Source organism: Staurois parvus, unplaced genomic scaffold (assembly GCF_062004578.1).
Source record: "Staurois parvus isolate SC_StPar_1 unplaced genomic scaffold, SC_StPar_1.0 ptg000898l, whole genome shotgun sequence".
NCBI classification, from domain to species: Eukaryota; Metazoa; Chordata; class Amphibia; order Anura; family Ranidae; genus Staurois; species Staurois parvus.
The window spans coordinates 932,759-950,092 of record NW_028318694.1 but is presented as its reverse complement, the minus strand read 5'-3'; positions in this window follow the sequence as shown (position 1 = coordinate 950,092).

Sequence of the window (17,334 nt, the reverse complement as noted above, 5' to 3'; positions counted from 1 at the left end):
TACAATGCTTACTTTTTAGTTAAAGTTAGAAGTACTTTGGGAACAAATAAAACACAACACAAGCAGTAAGTAATCTAAAAACAAGTGTAAGATTGAGTGATACCGAGACACGGAAAGAATAAGAACATCAAATAATTCTCCTTTGGGGGAAGTTTTGTAAATTTTAGTTCCATTGTACAAAGATTCTTACTTCTTTTTTTCCTGTTCTTTACTTTACTTCTTTATAGCTCTTATGGCTGGGCCTTTACTGGAAACTTGGAACTGTGGATGGCTCTGCTCAATGACTTTGTAAACTGTTGAGATTTGCAAGGCCAAGGGACTTGATCACCAAGAAAAGAGATCCAAAATTTTGTACCAAAACAAAAACAAATTCTGTTAATTCAGGGCAAGAATAAAAAACAAAGATGAAATTGCTGCACAAGAAAATGTTATTCCTTCCTTTTTTTTTTTTTAAACCTGGACTCTAAATCTAAAGGCTCATCTATACTAATCAATTAGTCTCTAGTTTTTTTTCTTATTGATGTCAATTCAGATCCAAATGGCAACATTTCTTTCTTCTTTCCTTTTTAGGCTTTCTATCCTTAACCAGAAATATGCCAATATCAACATCTACTTTTCAAACTAAGGTTAGGCTTCTTTTTTCTTTTTCTTGATAGCAAGACCATACAAATGTTATAAAAGGCTTTCCTTTGTGAGTTCATTCTATGGATCCCTCCTTGAACTGATATTCCAAAAAATCCCCAGGGTTCTTCTAAACATTACTAAAGCTAAAAATATGTATTTGTCAGCCTGAGATGGGTGGTTGTGTGGCATGTACTGCTTTTAATGAAAAGAACCATATCTATTATACTTTGCTACATTGGTCACATAGTAGAGTTGAGCATATATTTATTTTTTTAGCTCATTCACAGCATTTAATGTGTTAACATGTGCATTAACACATGGGCCTTTGATTATTAGACATCCTATTAATTTTGAATGGCACCACAATAAATATAGAAGTCACACCTCTTCAATATCATGAGTCAAAGCACAATTTTTTTGTTACAGTGTGTTGGGGTGCCATACAGAATGAATAGTGATACAAATTTACCTGCACATTACAGATTTTTTACATGTGGTTACTCATGGTGGCTATAGCCACTAGCAATAATCATTGTATTCTGCTGGCTGGGAAGGCTCTCTGCAGACAGAACACAATAGTGCTGCAGGAGGGATTCCCCCATCAACACTGACTGTGGTGGATTGAAAGAAAATTGCATAATCTATGGCCTGCTTTAGATCAGAAATCTGTCTCTATGCATAGGAGATTTAGGTGAATAATTTTCTTTGTCTTTTAAAGTCATTGTGTGGTAAAGCAAGGAAGTGTAAAACAATCTCTACTTTATTAATGTGCCTTTACTAAAAAAGAAGGCTGTACATACAAACTACTTACAATTTTAGGAAAAGAATGCATGGCGTACACAGTATCACAAAATATGCGTACAATATACACATGCACAAGCTATCTATCCTTCTTAGCAAATGGGCATGGACAATGTATGCAATAGGAATTCACTAAACAGTTATTTTACTTGGGTTGTAGATTTAGTATCATCCCCAGGTAAAGTTCCTATTTTCAGTCCTTCTTTATGATGGAGTCTTCCAAAGTGCTCCTTGCTTCTCAGAGTAATTTAAAACTACTTCTCTTTGTCTTCAGCACATGGCTGAATTCAAATCCCTTGTTCCCTCCCCCTAATTTCTGCTACCATCATTTCCTGTTGCATTAACTCCATGAAGCAAACAAGCTCATTGCCATATAAATAGGGGAAGCCTGGCTTCTAAAACCAATACATGGTAACCAATATTTATCACTCCATATATTTATGCTATAAAAAAGAATCACTAAAATAGCCATATCAACACAGCACATTGCAGAAAGGTAAAATTGGGGAGGCATGCAGAGGAGCTTGCTTCATAAAACATGTTGGATTACAGTGTTATTTTCAAATGCATATGGAAAATTGGTAAAGGTATAGCATCAGTGTGAGACTATGGGTACACCATGGGTATATCACGTGCCACGCCCTATTGATTATTGAGAGGTAATAGAAAGAAAAATTGATTATGGACTTTTTAGGCACATAAACTCAGGAACACATTAGGATAAAATGATATAATCATTATTACAGTGTTATTAAAATGCCTAATATATCAAAGCTAGCATACTAAGAACAATAAAATAATGCACTCTACAAAGTAGAATCAGCATATTCCCCGTACAACATTAAATTTGTCATTTCACAATGTAGTACTATTATTTGCAAATACAACTCCACAGTCACACTCTGGACCACTGGCTGTTACTCCATATTTCTTTCTATTGGTCATTGTGATGGGTGACCATACTAGGCAATAGAACAGTACATGGCAGGAGTGGCACATTTATATGTCAATGGTTATGGTTGCAGAGACCTGGATGATTTCTGCTACACAAAACAGATACCTACATCAAACTTGGCCAAGGACACAGGTTTGCTTTAAATATACCTCTTCATTAATTGGCTTAAAAAAGATAAAGTTTTATGATAAACTACTATATTGTAACTGAGGTATGTCCATAGATGATATCAGGATTTATAGGCCAGTGGTTACAAGCCTACAGGCTCTGTGTAAGTAAATCAGCCACTACTGTTGGCACAAGTCATATTTTTTCAGTGTAGTTCCACTTTAATAATGATATGTAATAAGTCTTAATTTAACATTAATATAAAATGACTCTAGGCTTTATTTCCACCTACTCAAACACTGTCGAATTTACTTAGTGACTATGAACATTTACACCAAGTTATAGGCAAGTGGCTGTTTTCAAAAATGATTTCTGAACATTGTTGAATTGCCCAGATGAGCATATAGATGTGTACTGAGTGATTTATCACACCTTGAAGCAATATATAAATTTTCATTTTCAGCTGTTTGAAAAGTTGTCATCTGTAAATAAGTTGCTAACTGTAATTTTTACATTTGATGTAGATTGCCATCTGTGTTGAAAATAACACCCCCTCAGACCTTGAAAATTAAATTGGTGGCAAAAAAAAAGAATATTATTCTCCTGATTTAGACTAAAATACTAAACTAACTAAACCTTTTACTAATTATGTCTATCCCCATCCACAAATTGCTCACTGAAGTGAACAGCAAATAAAGTGAATTTATAAATTGATGTTAAAATGTGCAGCATGAAATTGACACATATGTGTCGAGTTGGCAGCGTTTTGCAATGTTTGTTACTTAGCTGCCAAAGTCAATAATTAAACCGATTACAGAGCTCTTGAAGCAGAATCTGACTTTAAGGAAAACTCTAGTCAGGTTAAAAAAACTAGGCTTACATTACAGCAGGTGACACGTTTTTTCTTGTTTTTTGTGAATTGCAACAGTGCCTGAAATAACGGTTACTTACCAGGCATCTGTAGTTGAGGTTTTTACTGAAGGTATGGGTGAAAGATTCCTGTATGATGGAGATACATATTTGGTGGATTGTTGGCATCTGGAAGCCACAGAAATAGGACACTGAATTAAATGGCGTTGTGCCTCTTTTTTCCAATAAACTTGTAAAAAACATAAAACTTTCTTTGATGGACCTTACAGAATTAGGACTGTGTTTAATACAGGGCACTATGTGTATGTTTTATGTATCACTGCTGGGCCTAATATGAAATATGGTTTTCACTTCCCTTGGCCAATTGTATTGTTGGCCTTCATTGACTATGTTGTGTCCTACCTTTCGATACACATACATACTGTACATACATAATCAGCTTTTATGCTTCCACAAATAATTTCTATATTTAACTTACATTTTGCACCTTTTTTTCAAGGTGGGATTCTACTTTACGTTTCAATAATTTTTTTAAAACAATTTTCAAATAACAAATAAACAATTGTCATGTCATAATAAGTAGGTTTCAATCAACACATAAAAAAAACATGGTTCATCTAACATAAGACATACATTAGGAAACCAGAGAATCAGGGGCGGACTAACAACTCATGGGGCCCCCGGGCAATAGGGGATCATGGGGCCCCTGTGTTTGTCCAAACTCAAAAAAGCCTATGAAAAAAGGTACCAGGGGCATCTCATGGGGCCCCCTACTGACCCTGGGCCCTCGGGCAGTGCCCAAGTTTCCAAATGGTCAGTCCGCCCCTGCAGAGAATCAATATAAAGGCAGCTGAATACTTCAAATATAGAGTCTCCATCATGTATCCAACCACATGTAGGTGACGAAGGTAGTGGTGGGGTAAGGGAGGTGAGAGGACGGCTGGAAAAGGGCAGGAAAAGGGAGAGTCAGGGGACATAATAGAAGTGGAAGCAAGAGAACCATTGTTCGTAAAACTAAAAATACACACAGAATGAGCGTCGTTTGAACAAATAGGGACTAGTCACACTAGTCACACTACTACCAGCCGTAACCTCCGCAACCTTAACCCTGCCCCCCTCCACTCTGCAGCTGATCATCTCTATGACAGCATCCTCCCCCTGTCCTGCACCGACTTGGCTATGACCGCCTACAACAACGCGCTCTCAACAGCCCTTGACTCACTAGCGTCTTTAACCACACGCAACATCAGACCCCGACAGCTCCAGCCCTGGCAGACTGATCACACTAAAACCCTCAAACGACACAGTCGTGCCCTAGAACGACTATGGCTCAAAACCAAATCCCAACAAGCCTTCACCCGCTACAAATCTGCCTTCCACACCTACACCTCCTCCCTCCATGCTGCCAAACAGGCCTACTTCTTGACCCTCATCAAGGCCCTCTCCTCCAATCCTCGCCGACTCTTCTCCGCCTTCAACTCTCTACTCTCTCCACCCCCACTTCCACCCAGCACCTCACTCACTGCCCTTGAGATTGCCAATCACTTCAAAAACAAGATTGACACAATTCGCAAGGACATTGCCGCAACTCACACGCCCTCTCAACCCGTCCCCTCTCACTCAGCTACCCCCTTATCCCCCCTTCCCCTCGACATAACCCGCAGGGACTTCGTCGCTGCTCAAACTCTCTCCAACCCCCTTCACCCTCACTCAGCTACCCCCTCATCACCCCTCTCCCACGGCCCCACCACTGCTCTGACCTCCTCTTCCACCCCACCTAACATTCCTCATACTGAAGCTCCCCCAACACTCCGCACCTTTGACCTTACTACCATCGAGGAAGTCTCCAAGATCCTCTCTGATGCCCGCCTCACCACCTGCCCCCTCGACCCTATCCCTTCACAACTCCTACGACCTCCTTCCCCCTCCATCCTACACTCCCTCACCCACATCTTCAATCTCTCCCTATCCTCCGACACTTTCCCCTCCCCTCTGAAACATGCACACATCACCCCCATACTTAAAAAGCCCTCCCTGGACCCTAATGACCCGAACAACCTCAGACCCATCTCCCTGCTCCCATTTACATCTAAACTCCTCGAGCGCCTAGTCTACACCCGCCTATGCTCTCACCTCAACGACAACAACCTCCTCGATCCCCTACAGTCCGGCTTCCGTCCCCTACACTCCACCGAAACTGCCTTACTCAAACTCTCCAACGACCTGCTAACCGCCAAAGCTAATGGCCACTATTCAGTGCTCCTACTCCTTGACCTCTCTGCGGCCTTCGACACAGTCGACCACCCCCTCCTCCTCAAAAAACTACACTCCCTCGGCCTCAGAGATTCTGCTCTCTCCTGGCTCTCATCCTACCTGTCACAACGCTCCTTCAGCGTTACTTATAATGCTACCACCTCCCCCTCACTCCCCCTCTCTGTTGGGGTCCCTCAAGGCTCTGTCCTTGGGCCCCTTCTCTTCTCCATCTATACCTCCTCCCTTGGCCAACTCATACACTCTCACGGCTTCAACTACCACCTCTATGCCGACGACACACAAATCTATCTCTCAACCCCCCACCTCACCCCCTTGGTCTCAGCCCGAATCACACACCTACTGAGCAACATATCAGACTGGATGTCACTCCACTTCCTTAAATTGAACCTCTCCAAAACCGAGTTTCTTGTCTTCCCCCCAGCCCGGACACCACCCCCCATTGACTTCTCTGTCACATCCAACAACGCTACCATCAAACCCGCCCTGCAGGCCAGAGTACTTGGTGTCATTCTGGACTCCAACCTATCCTTTCAACCCCAAGTCCAATCTTTAACAAACTTGTGCAGACTCCACCTCCGCAACATCGCCAAAATTTGCACGTTCCTAACCCCAGAAACCACTAAACAGCTCATCCACTCCCTCATCATATCACGACTCGACTACTGCAACTCCCTCCTCACTGGCCTGCCTCGCCGCTGGCTATCCCCGCTTCAGTCGATCCTGAATACGGCTGCCAGACTCATTCACCTTTCCAACCGCTCTGTATCCGCCAGCCCCCTCTGCAAATCCCTCCACTGGCTTCCGATTGCGCAACGGATCAAATTCAAAATCCTAACGCTAACGTACAAAGCTGTCCACCATACTGCCCTGAACTACATCACTGACCTAATATCCAAGTACCGCCCAGCACGCACACTCCGCTCCTCACAAGACCTCCTTCTCTCTAGTTTCCTGGTCTCCTCCTCCCATGCCCGCCTCCAGGACTTCTCCAGGGTGTCACCCATCCTCTGGAACTCCCTGCCCAAACCCATCAGATTATCACCTACTCTCCTCTCCTTTAGGCGCACCCTGAAAACCCATCTCTTCAGGGAAGCCTACCCCACCCCCTGCTAACTTGCCGACCTCCTCCACTCTTTCTACTACTCCATCCCCCACAGCTAACTCCTCCTGTGCCACCATCCCCTCCCTCCTAGATTGTAAGCTCGAAAGAGCAGGGCCCTCGATCCCCTCATGTTTTGCATTGTATTGGTATTGTTCTGTCACATGTTCTGTCCCCCTTTGTAATGTACAGCGCTGAGCGAACTATTGGCGCTTTATAAATACTGTATAATAATAATAATATTAATAGTCTCAACTAACCCCGAAGAACAGAAAAAAAGAAAGCAAAAGGTAAAGAAAGAAAAGTAGAAAAGGAAAAGGGAAAGAAGATGGTCAAATCGGGAGACATCAAGGCACGGAAATGTATCAAATCCACGGATCCCACATATTATCACATTTTTTAGTATTGTTGTGTAGAAGTGAGTCTGTCATTAATCATAATCCAATTCAATTTATTTTATATTCAAGTGGATTAATTGATTTCTTCCAATGTCTAGCAATAGTAATTCTCGCTGCCAACAGCATAGTTGATCCCTAAATAGGGGAAATAATTACGTGCCCATTGCAAGTTATAAGTAGTTTTAAGCTGCTGTTCTATAGAAGAGGGTAACAAAACATTAAGGGCTGTCGCTTTCTGAGGATTTAAGGAGAGCCCAGAAAGGTCTGAAAATTGGCTTAAAAGACATAGTAGATTAGGTACGGTGGTCAGAGGGGAGGAAATATACATAAGAACATCATCAGCAAATAAAGCACATTTATGTACCTGTCGTCCACAACGGACACCTTGGATTTCAGGGTGAGAACAGATTTCCATAGCTAAACAGTCTATCGCTAATGCAAAAAGCAGTGGGGAGAGTGGACAACCTTGTCTAGTGCCGCTTCGATTTGGGAACACAGAAGTTCTGTAGCCTCTAATGGAAACCTGAGCCTAGGGAGTATTGTACAGCGAGTGCAGTAATGTAAGAAATGCAGGACCAAATCCGAAAGCTTGCAAAGTAGTAAACAAATATTCCCAAGTTAAACTATCGAAAGCTTGTGGTAGATCACAAGCTTAATACTGGCATGCAATGCCAAGCTGTGGTTTCTAAAGTGAGCAAAATCCTCTCTTGTATTAAAAGAGGTATAGACTCCAGAAAGAGAGATATCATATTACCCCTTTAAAAATCATTAGGGTATAGGGTAGTCTATAGGGTAGTTGGATAAAAAAAACCTCTAACAGAAGCTTTGTGAGCTGCCCAATTAATAGCCGGGCTCGTATCCTCTGCTTTATTAATGGTAAAATAAGAATTCAAGTGATCCACTACTTCTAGATGGATGGACTCATTGCCGAGAAGGGACTCATTTAATCGCCAATGTGGCTTGGCCAGGTTGGTAGTCAAGTCAGAAAGCATCAGAATCACAGGGTCTTGGTCTGACCAGGGTATCGACACAATTTTGGCTGAGCATAATTTGGATAACATCTCTGTGGGGAGAAAGATGTGATCTATACGTGAATAATGATTGTGAGCTCTAGAAAAATGGGAATAAACTCTTGAGGTAGGATTGGCCTCTCTACAAGCATCTATCAAATTATAACGATAGGGATTCTACTTTATAGTCCTTGATCTCCCTAGCTTTAATGCTGTCATCATTTCTATAATAAACTTCCATATTGTACCTTTTTTTCCGGCTGGCACTGTACTATATGATCTGTGCCAATGACCACAAAAAACAGTGATTTGGAACACCCCAACACTTTTTGCCAGCCTATTCCATTCCTTGGAATGGAATGTTGATGCTGTGCCATATTGTGGCACAGCATCTACAAGTAGTGATGTCATGGTAAGGTGCTAGTAGAGAGAAAGTAGGCAGGTATGTTTTTGAAGCACCTGCAACTAAGACACACATATGACCCATCCATTCCCTCTTATTCACACCGCTAATATTGAGACAGATTTTGGTGCTTTTTACTTGTCTATGTACAAACACATGCTATTATTTATTTAATTAGATACATTACGTAAAGTAGAACTAAAGACATTTTTTCATTTAGGTTAGAATAAGGAAAGGTTATAACCTCTGTTAAGTTTTTTTTTTCCTTCTGTGTCCCAATAGGGAGATTTCCCTTCACTTCCTGTCACATGGCTAAAGCAGTAGATGATAGGAAATACCTCCAGAGTGAGGGAAATCCCTGGCTTAGACAAATAGAGAGGTCCCTAACAGGGACACAGATAGCAACTTGCCATTGGTTCTAATCTCATTCCACTCTATCCGCGGCTAAAAAAAAAGATTTGCTTTCAGCTACACTTTAAATGAATTCTACATTCATACCTTAGATGATGAAATCTTCTCAAATAGTGTCTCTGGAGTTCAGCTTAGGAAATGCTATCTGGAATAAGTGGTTTCTAGTGGTTTGCACATTGTTGTTGCCTTTCACACTGCCTTACTGAAAAAGCCTGTTTGCAAAACAGCCAATGATTTTAACCCGTTAAACAGATGCATCAAATTTCAAGCATCTTACTTATGTCCTAGTAAGAAACAAGTGGTGGAAATTCTTTATCACTACTTTGTTAAGGATAGTGCTTATTTCCTAATCTCCCTTTAAAAATTATTTGACGTACCCATTACGAATATTTAATCACTATTATGAAAAATGCGTGTCTGCATATTCATGATATTTTTGAACAGAATGCCAACTAGCCATAAATTCTAAATGCTTTTCAAAGCAACTTCACAAGTGATCTATGCCTCAAATATACTATACTGTTAAATGTACTTAGGCCTTCGGTTTCTAATCATACACTACATAAACAGAATCTTGCTCTCTTAAGCCTTAATGGAGTCTTAATGAGGCCCTCTGAAGCTTTAATGAGCCTCAGCTGACTTCAATCTTGGGCAGAGTTTAACTATATGTTAGCTCTCCTGCTGGCTGGACCCCCATTTGACATCTTGTCAGCTGCTAATATAATATAAAAGTGTAGCCATCAGGCATACAAGCCTCTTTCAAGGGGGCTAATGAATGCATATATAACATAATGATTATAAACTGTTGCAACACCATGTAGACACTGAATTATTTAGTTTCCCAGCCTTTACCAGGTTCATGGAATGAAATAAATATTTTATTTCTAAGCGCATTTGACTCGCATTGTTCATATAGACAGGTTTAATGCTATTTAAAATTTTTGGCATGATTGATGCTGAAGGTAAAAGGTAGTGGAAGTAAGAGGGAAAATGGCAAATGATACATATCATGATTTAGGGTTCCTTCACCCTATCTGTGGTGACCTGCATTTTTCAGCAGTGGAAAAACAAATTTTTTTATGGGCCCTAGTGATGACGTGCATGTGTCGGGTATGGAAAGACAGTTTAAACACTGGTGTTATTTGCAGTGTGGTGCAGTGCAGAAAAATACAGCATGTTTGCATTTTTTTGCCTGGATAGTGTTGCATGTCCATGAGTAAAACATCACTATGTGACTCTTGAAATAAAGTTTAAAAAAAGGAAACATGTAAGCAGTGCAAAGTGATGAAAAACGTGTTGCCCTGCTGCATGAGCCGCAAGAGTCTTTGGTTGCTAGGATGATGTCCTAGCAATAAAGGATGCTGTGGGGCCGGCCACCTGCATCCAAACAACCAACAACATTATTGGTTATTAGGACACTGGTGAGCCAACATAACAACCAGTGATACTGGCAAAAAAACAAAACAAAACAAAAACATGCCCTCCGTTCAAAATCCAGTCTTATTCTAGATAGGGGACTGCTAAAGGTTTTAAGGAAGGACTCAATGCAAAGAACAGCATCAATGATGTCACCAGGAAGCCCTCAACCTTTTCACTACATTCAGCTTTTGAGCCTGGTGGTGGCTGCCAGAGTCTATTGGGAGTACATCGTCTCTGGCAGTCAGTGTGTTTTGTTTCAGTAGATTGGTGTCCATCATGCAATAAGATTGATATGGCTCTACATCACCTTAATTAATTATGGATTTGCACCGTGGGACATGCAGCATGCAGAAGTTATACAGTAAAGCTGGCCATCTAACAGATTCCTCCATCCACAGTACACAGCTTTGATTAACAAATCTCCCACTGTACCTATTGTATATCCATTTTACCTGTGATGTTGTATACCAAACCAGTGGTTGAATCTTATTGGATGTAGTTGCAGTTCAAAATTTTCTTAACCAGTTCCTTCAATTTTTCATTCAAATGAGGGAAGGAACCAACGGGGCCTCCCACTTAGTAAACTTCAGTCAGTTCAACAGGAACCATACTATATCATACATAGGCAATATTACATTGTGCTATTAGGGCTTCAGTAATATTGTAAGCAGCACTTTAATACTGTGGCTATGAAATACTTTTATAGTCAAGTTGACATTACTATTGTTTTGGGTATGCATGAACAACTGGGTGGGCCATAAGGCCGAGAGGCCGCATATATGTGTACCTAAAGATAAACACACCTGTGCCAAGAGTGTGCACCCTGTACTCTCCCGGTACAGTTATCGACGTCTAACGGAAAACTCCAAATCTCTACTTGCAATTGGGAGCTGCTGTGACAGCCAAGGGGTTAATGAAAGATGCAAAATTTAAAGGATAGAAAACAACTTTTGAAATAACTGAAATATGTTAATGCTTTTGTGAGATTTTAGTGGTTTCATATAGATCTATTTTTAACAAGAATATTATTTTTGTTTGGAGCTAAAGTAGCCAAAAATTTTCACCTGTTTTTTTATATTTGCACAAAGTAAAGATCATTTAATTTTTTGAGAGAACAGGAACAATCAGATACCTAGCTATACAATTTGCCCAGCATACTGACTATTTTTCTTTTGTCATTAGTGAGCCCTACATTAACTGATTATTTTCATAGCTCCTATCCAGTTGAATTGCTATTGTATATCTGATAGTGTACAGGCATCTTCAGTAATTCCTGGAGTTTAACCCAGCTCAATGACTACATTGTTTCAATTTGCAACCTTTGTTTTGCTTAAGTATCTTATGAAATTGTAATTTTTAGGACAAGAAATGCACTTTTATTCCTTAATATAATTTATAAAAAAAATGAGAAAAGGTCTATAAAAAGCCACGACCTGAACATTCCTTGAAGGTCAAGCAATTTATCAAATTCTCCCACTCTCTGGTTTCAATTACACAGCAATTGTGGTAAGAACATATCTTAGCAGGTTCATTTGCCTCAGTAGGGAATACAGAACTTTGGCCTAATGCTTCACCTTTAGTGCAGGCCATTTGTGCCTTAGAACAAATACCAATCATCACTCTGAGAGTGAAAAAAAAGAACAAGAAAAAAAAAATTAGGATTTGAGTGGCCTATTGGATTGGAGTTTCTGTCAAGGTAAATGGTTGTCGGCAATGACTGTGGTAGAGTGGTGATAAATCCCATTTTATTGCTGAAAAATTCCAGCATCTCTCCATGCCTGACAGCTCCTTACATTCTCTTACCCATTTGGACATTTTCTGCACAGTGTCCATCTGGTTCTTATTACCTTTCAACCTGCCTGTGCCTGACTGGGAGAGAAATACAGGTCACCATCAGAGGAAAGAGGGCGGTGTGATGAAGAAAACAGAAGGGCAAAGACTGAATGCTGATTTAATCAGAGCTTACAACGGAAAGTGTATTATAGCCATGAAATCCTACTGACAGAGATGCTCTTAGGCAAACATAACAGATACTGTATATGCCTTGGTTTATTCTGAGAGGCAGCTACTGTTCATCGAAGTGAGACTACACTTATTTGTCATTGAAATTCCCCCAAAAATAGATGCTTTCCATGTGCTCATACATTTTTTGTACATGTAGTCCTTATTATATATTATACTGGTCATATATGTTTTTAATTTCTATCGAATTAAGTGTTTTTATGGAAACATTATTTTCTGTCCTCCTGCAAGTGGTGCTTGGCATCAAACTACTTAAAATGACCACTTCACGACATCCCTGTAAAAGAAGATCATCTACACTTACATTTCCAGTGGTCAGTGTCTTGAAACTCTGCTGCTTCACTGACCCCGGCCACTGCAGATATTTGATCTTCTAGGTGTTTAAACTACTGCAGGAAGTGGTTCCTCCTGTTGGCTTGTGTGCCCTTTGGGCTGTAATAAGTTACAAGCCAAAAAGAGAAACCACAGCATGCTATTGGAAAGCAGGCATTTACACTCCTAGAGTGAAATACCAAGTTTGGTATACTTGCAAGGCCCAGAGATCAATGAAGTAGCAGTGTTTCAGGCAGGGGAGGACTGACCATTTGGAAAGTCGGGCACTGCCCGAGGGCCCGGAGTTAGTAGGGGGCCCCATGTGATACCCCTGGTACCTTTTTCATAGGCTTTTTTGAGTTTGGGCAAGGACACAGGGGCCCCATGATCCCCTATTGCCCGGGGGCCCCATGAGTTGTCAGTCCGCCCCTGGTTTCAGGACATGGGCTGCTGGAAATATAATTGTCTTTACAGAAATGGCCTTCTTTCACAAGTTACTCTGTTGTGGCAAGGTCACTTTAAATTGGAACTCTAGCTGTAAGTGGTTAGAGGCTACAGCAGATAAGAAAATTTCAGCAAAAATGTTTTCTAGCTTTGAAGTTGGGAAAGGCTATATATCTATTTATTTTTGTCTAACTTCATTGATGAGATTTTCTCTCACTTTCTGACCATATGGCAGCTGACACCAGAAAAAGAAATCCCATCATGGACAGTTATCTACAGCAGATAAAGGAAATCCATCAATGGAGACATCTATTTCAAACCTGTCAAAGTTCCTGGGCCACAAATACTTATGCCCCAGAGATTCAATAGTGGCTGCCTCCTGCTTTTTCACCAACATCTCCAAGGCTTTACAGTGAAGCCATGGATTCTGACAATATTACCAATATTAACACAATAGTCAACCTGCTCAGGTCTATGCTACTGATGTGGAGCCCTCTTAACCACCATCCACTGACATGGCCAAAGACACCTCCTGTCCCAAAACATGGCACTGAGACTCAAACGATGAGGCACTTCCAGACACCTTAGTTCAGGAGACCCCCTGCACACTATACACAAGATGAATTTGAATGGTCTGTTAGTTTTCAGGGACAGTAAGTCTAAGTAGGGTAGAGTGTAGCAGAGTGCCCGATTACTCACCATGCTCTGCTACAGGCACGGTAACTTCATTTCCCAAAGCTCCCTGGATCTCTGGACATGTCCAGTGAAGATAAGTTCTTCTGTCTCCCTCCTTCAGCAGCTCAGAGAGTCCACACTTGATGAAGCAAATGCAGCTAGGGTTTTGCAGTTCCAGTGTGGTGGCTCTTTGTCCTCAGGTCTTGGATCCTTGGAGTTGTTCACCTGTATTAGCAGAGCTACCCTGGATTTCATTAAGGTGAATGCTGTTTATAAAGATAAGCACAAGTAGCTGTTTGTTTTCTAAACTGTTTTACTGAAGTAGTGATTCTCAGTTAGACTCTCTGTTGTTATAGAGTCTTATAGAGACTATGATTTGCAGCTATGTTATCGTGATTGAGTCATAGAGACCTTGCTGTGAAGAGTCCATGTTTGTGCATAACCTGTTTTGCATTATTGCTTCTAACTTTGCATCTATTAAGCAAACTCCAGGTTACAGTTATGGCCTGTCTCATCAATTGACCAATTATATTCTGTTAAAGTGCTATGCAATGAATTATTTTATAATCAGGGCTTCCTTGTTTACAATTTTGTTTCTGTGGGCAGGTCTTAACAGGAAAGAGTCTTCAGACTTCCCTGCTTGTATTGATTGCTTCTGTTATGGTGCTTTTGCAAGCTGCCCAGTAATCTGGACAGGTTTTCTAATCTACCCGCAGTTGCCCCTCTTCCACATAAGAGTGTTAAGGCAGTGATTGAGTGCAAACTCCATAACCATTGCATTGACTGCTATCTCATGCCTATGGGTAACTTAAAGCGGAGCTTCACCCAAAAGGGGAAGTTCCACTTTTAAGGACTGGTCCCCTGCACCCCTTGAGGAATTGGCACCTTTGGAGAACAGGGGGGAGCGGGTACCAAATTTTGACAGGTACTCACTCACACTTCTGCTCCATCCGCCTAGGCAGTCAGAAGCTGAAATTGCCTTCCACCCCTCCCTCTCTGCAGTCTTCTGGGACATGTGACAGGTCCCAGATGACTACGGGACCATTCACAGGGCACAGTGTTACTCGCTCATGTGCAATGGGCACCCGGCGGTGAAACCACAAGCTGTCACAGCTGGATACCCACACTTAAGATGCTAGCACCAGGGAGAGAGGACAGCCTATAAACCCGGTTGTGGTGAGCACAACGTTGTATCGTAGGACAGGTGGGTGGCTTTTTTTCAGACTTAAATGGAGCTCCACTTTAACAAGCATTAAAACTGGCTACATATGTATCAATTTCATGTTGAACGTCTGTTGATCCGAAAAGAATATTTGATTGCAAATGTAATAATTTTCAAATTACAGTTATCTTCATGACAAGCATCAATATAATTGTAGCAGCGAGACCTAACTACAACTACTGCACCTCCCACCATGACCTCAGCAATCAATTTACATAGACATCTGTGTCTCCCTTTAGTTTACTACACATTGAAATCTTTTATACTAATTATATATTTATGATTCTGGGGTTATGGGAGTGTCTAAACATGAACAATGCCTTCAGAATACATTTTGAAGAAGAAACCCTAAGGACTTCGGTGTTGAAATGTGAAAATAGGGAATAAACATAAGAAACTGTAATTAAAACAATGAAGAAAACACAGCAAATGTGCACAAAAAAAAAGTTCAGCGGAGGATTTCAACTAAATCAATCTTTCAATAATATCTGATCATGAGAAATATTTTTAATGAAAATTTACAGTTCAGAATTGAACTGCTAACCTTTAGAATTTAAATTAGGATTATTATGAGTCAGGTAATTAAAGAACATTAACGTGGGTGATTTATATGTGCTGCATCATACTGTAGAGAATATCAGTGTTGTCAACATTCCAGGAATTCATCTATCCTTCAGAATGACTCCAGTAATAATTCAATCAAGATTTCTAATTATTGACATAGCAATGAATAATGATTGTTTTTTTGGTCTTCCTGGCCTTCAACTCAATACGCAATGTCACCAAGGTTTAAATTATGGCTATAGTAGAAAACCGATATTGACATAATCTGGGAGTAACTCTGCCACAAACTGTAATAAAGGACTTGCAATTCTTTTTTTTTCTCGAAAATAATATATATACACTATACTTTAATAATGTAAAGTCAGTTACCAGTGAATATTGTGTCAGTATTCTGAGTAATAAAAAGAATCTATTTTGTTTTAAACACTTTGGGCTGATATATGAAGTGTGCTATCTGGCAGAAAAATTGTTGCCAGTTGCAACCAGTTAGCTCCCAGATGTAATTTTTGCTAGTCCAAGTCTGGAAATGCAGTACAAATTATGTTGGTTGCAATGGTTACACTTTTCCTATACATGCCCCAAAATGTATAGTATTTTGACCACCCAAAGTACTTATACTCACTTCAGCACTCCCTCACTGCTCCTTACCTTGTCACAACCAACACTAAAATCTCCTGTATCATCTGGTGTCCATCATGTGATAGTGTTCGAGCTCTAGCAAGTGATTCCTAAATTTGCACATTGTCATGGGCTGCACAGTGGCTAAATGGTTAGCACTTCTGCCTGGCAGTACTAGGGTCATTGGTTCGAATCCCAACCATGGCACCACCTGCCTGGAGTTTGCATGTTCTCCCTGTGCCTGCATGGGTTTCCTCCCACACTCCAAACACATGCTGGTAGGTGAATTGGCTCCTGTCTAAATTGTCCCTAGTATGTGTATGTATGAATGTGAGTTTGGGATCTCAGATTGTACATCCCTTGAGGGTTAGGGACTGATGTGAATGTACAATATATATGTAAAGCGCTGCATAAATTGACAGCGCTATATAAGTACCTGGAATAAATAAATATGGGAGGAGGAAATACTCCTACAAACCCAAAGCTAATGGATATCTTCAACAGCTAAGCCAGCAAAAGCTACATCAAAGTGAGTATCAGTGAGTCAGGTGAGCACTCTGTGCACAGACACCAACATTTTGCACTGTGAGTGGCCAAAGTAATAACATCTTTTTAAATTGCATTATATAAGATATTTAATATACATCTTTGCCTTGTTTTTATTCTTATCTTTCTTCCTCCTATTACATTATTTTGGTATTAATTACTATTGATAGGAGAATAAGGAAGAGAAAACAGAAGGAATAATTCAAGAAATCAACAAAAATATGATTATTCCATATTATATTTGTATGTTACACACAAAGGGGTTGATTTACTAAACCTGGAGAGTGAAAGATCTAGTGCAGCTCTACTTAGAAACCAATCAGCCTCCATTTTTTTTGTCAAAGCTTAATTTAACAAGCTGAAGTTAGAAGCCGATTGGCTACCATGCACGGCCTCACCAGATTTTGAACTCTTCAAGTTTAGTAAATCAACCCCATAATTCATGTTTAAAGTACAATGGAAGTCTTTAACTTTTTTATTTCTTTACAGTCCTCTACTCCCAACAGATTTTTGGTGGGCAATGTGTTAAAATACCTTTTACTGTTAGTGAAGATTCTGC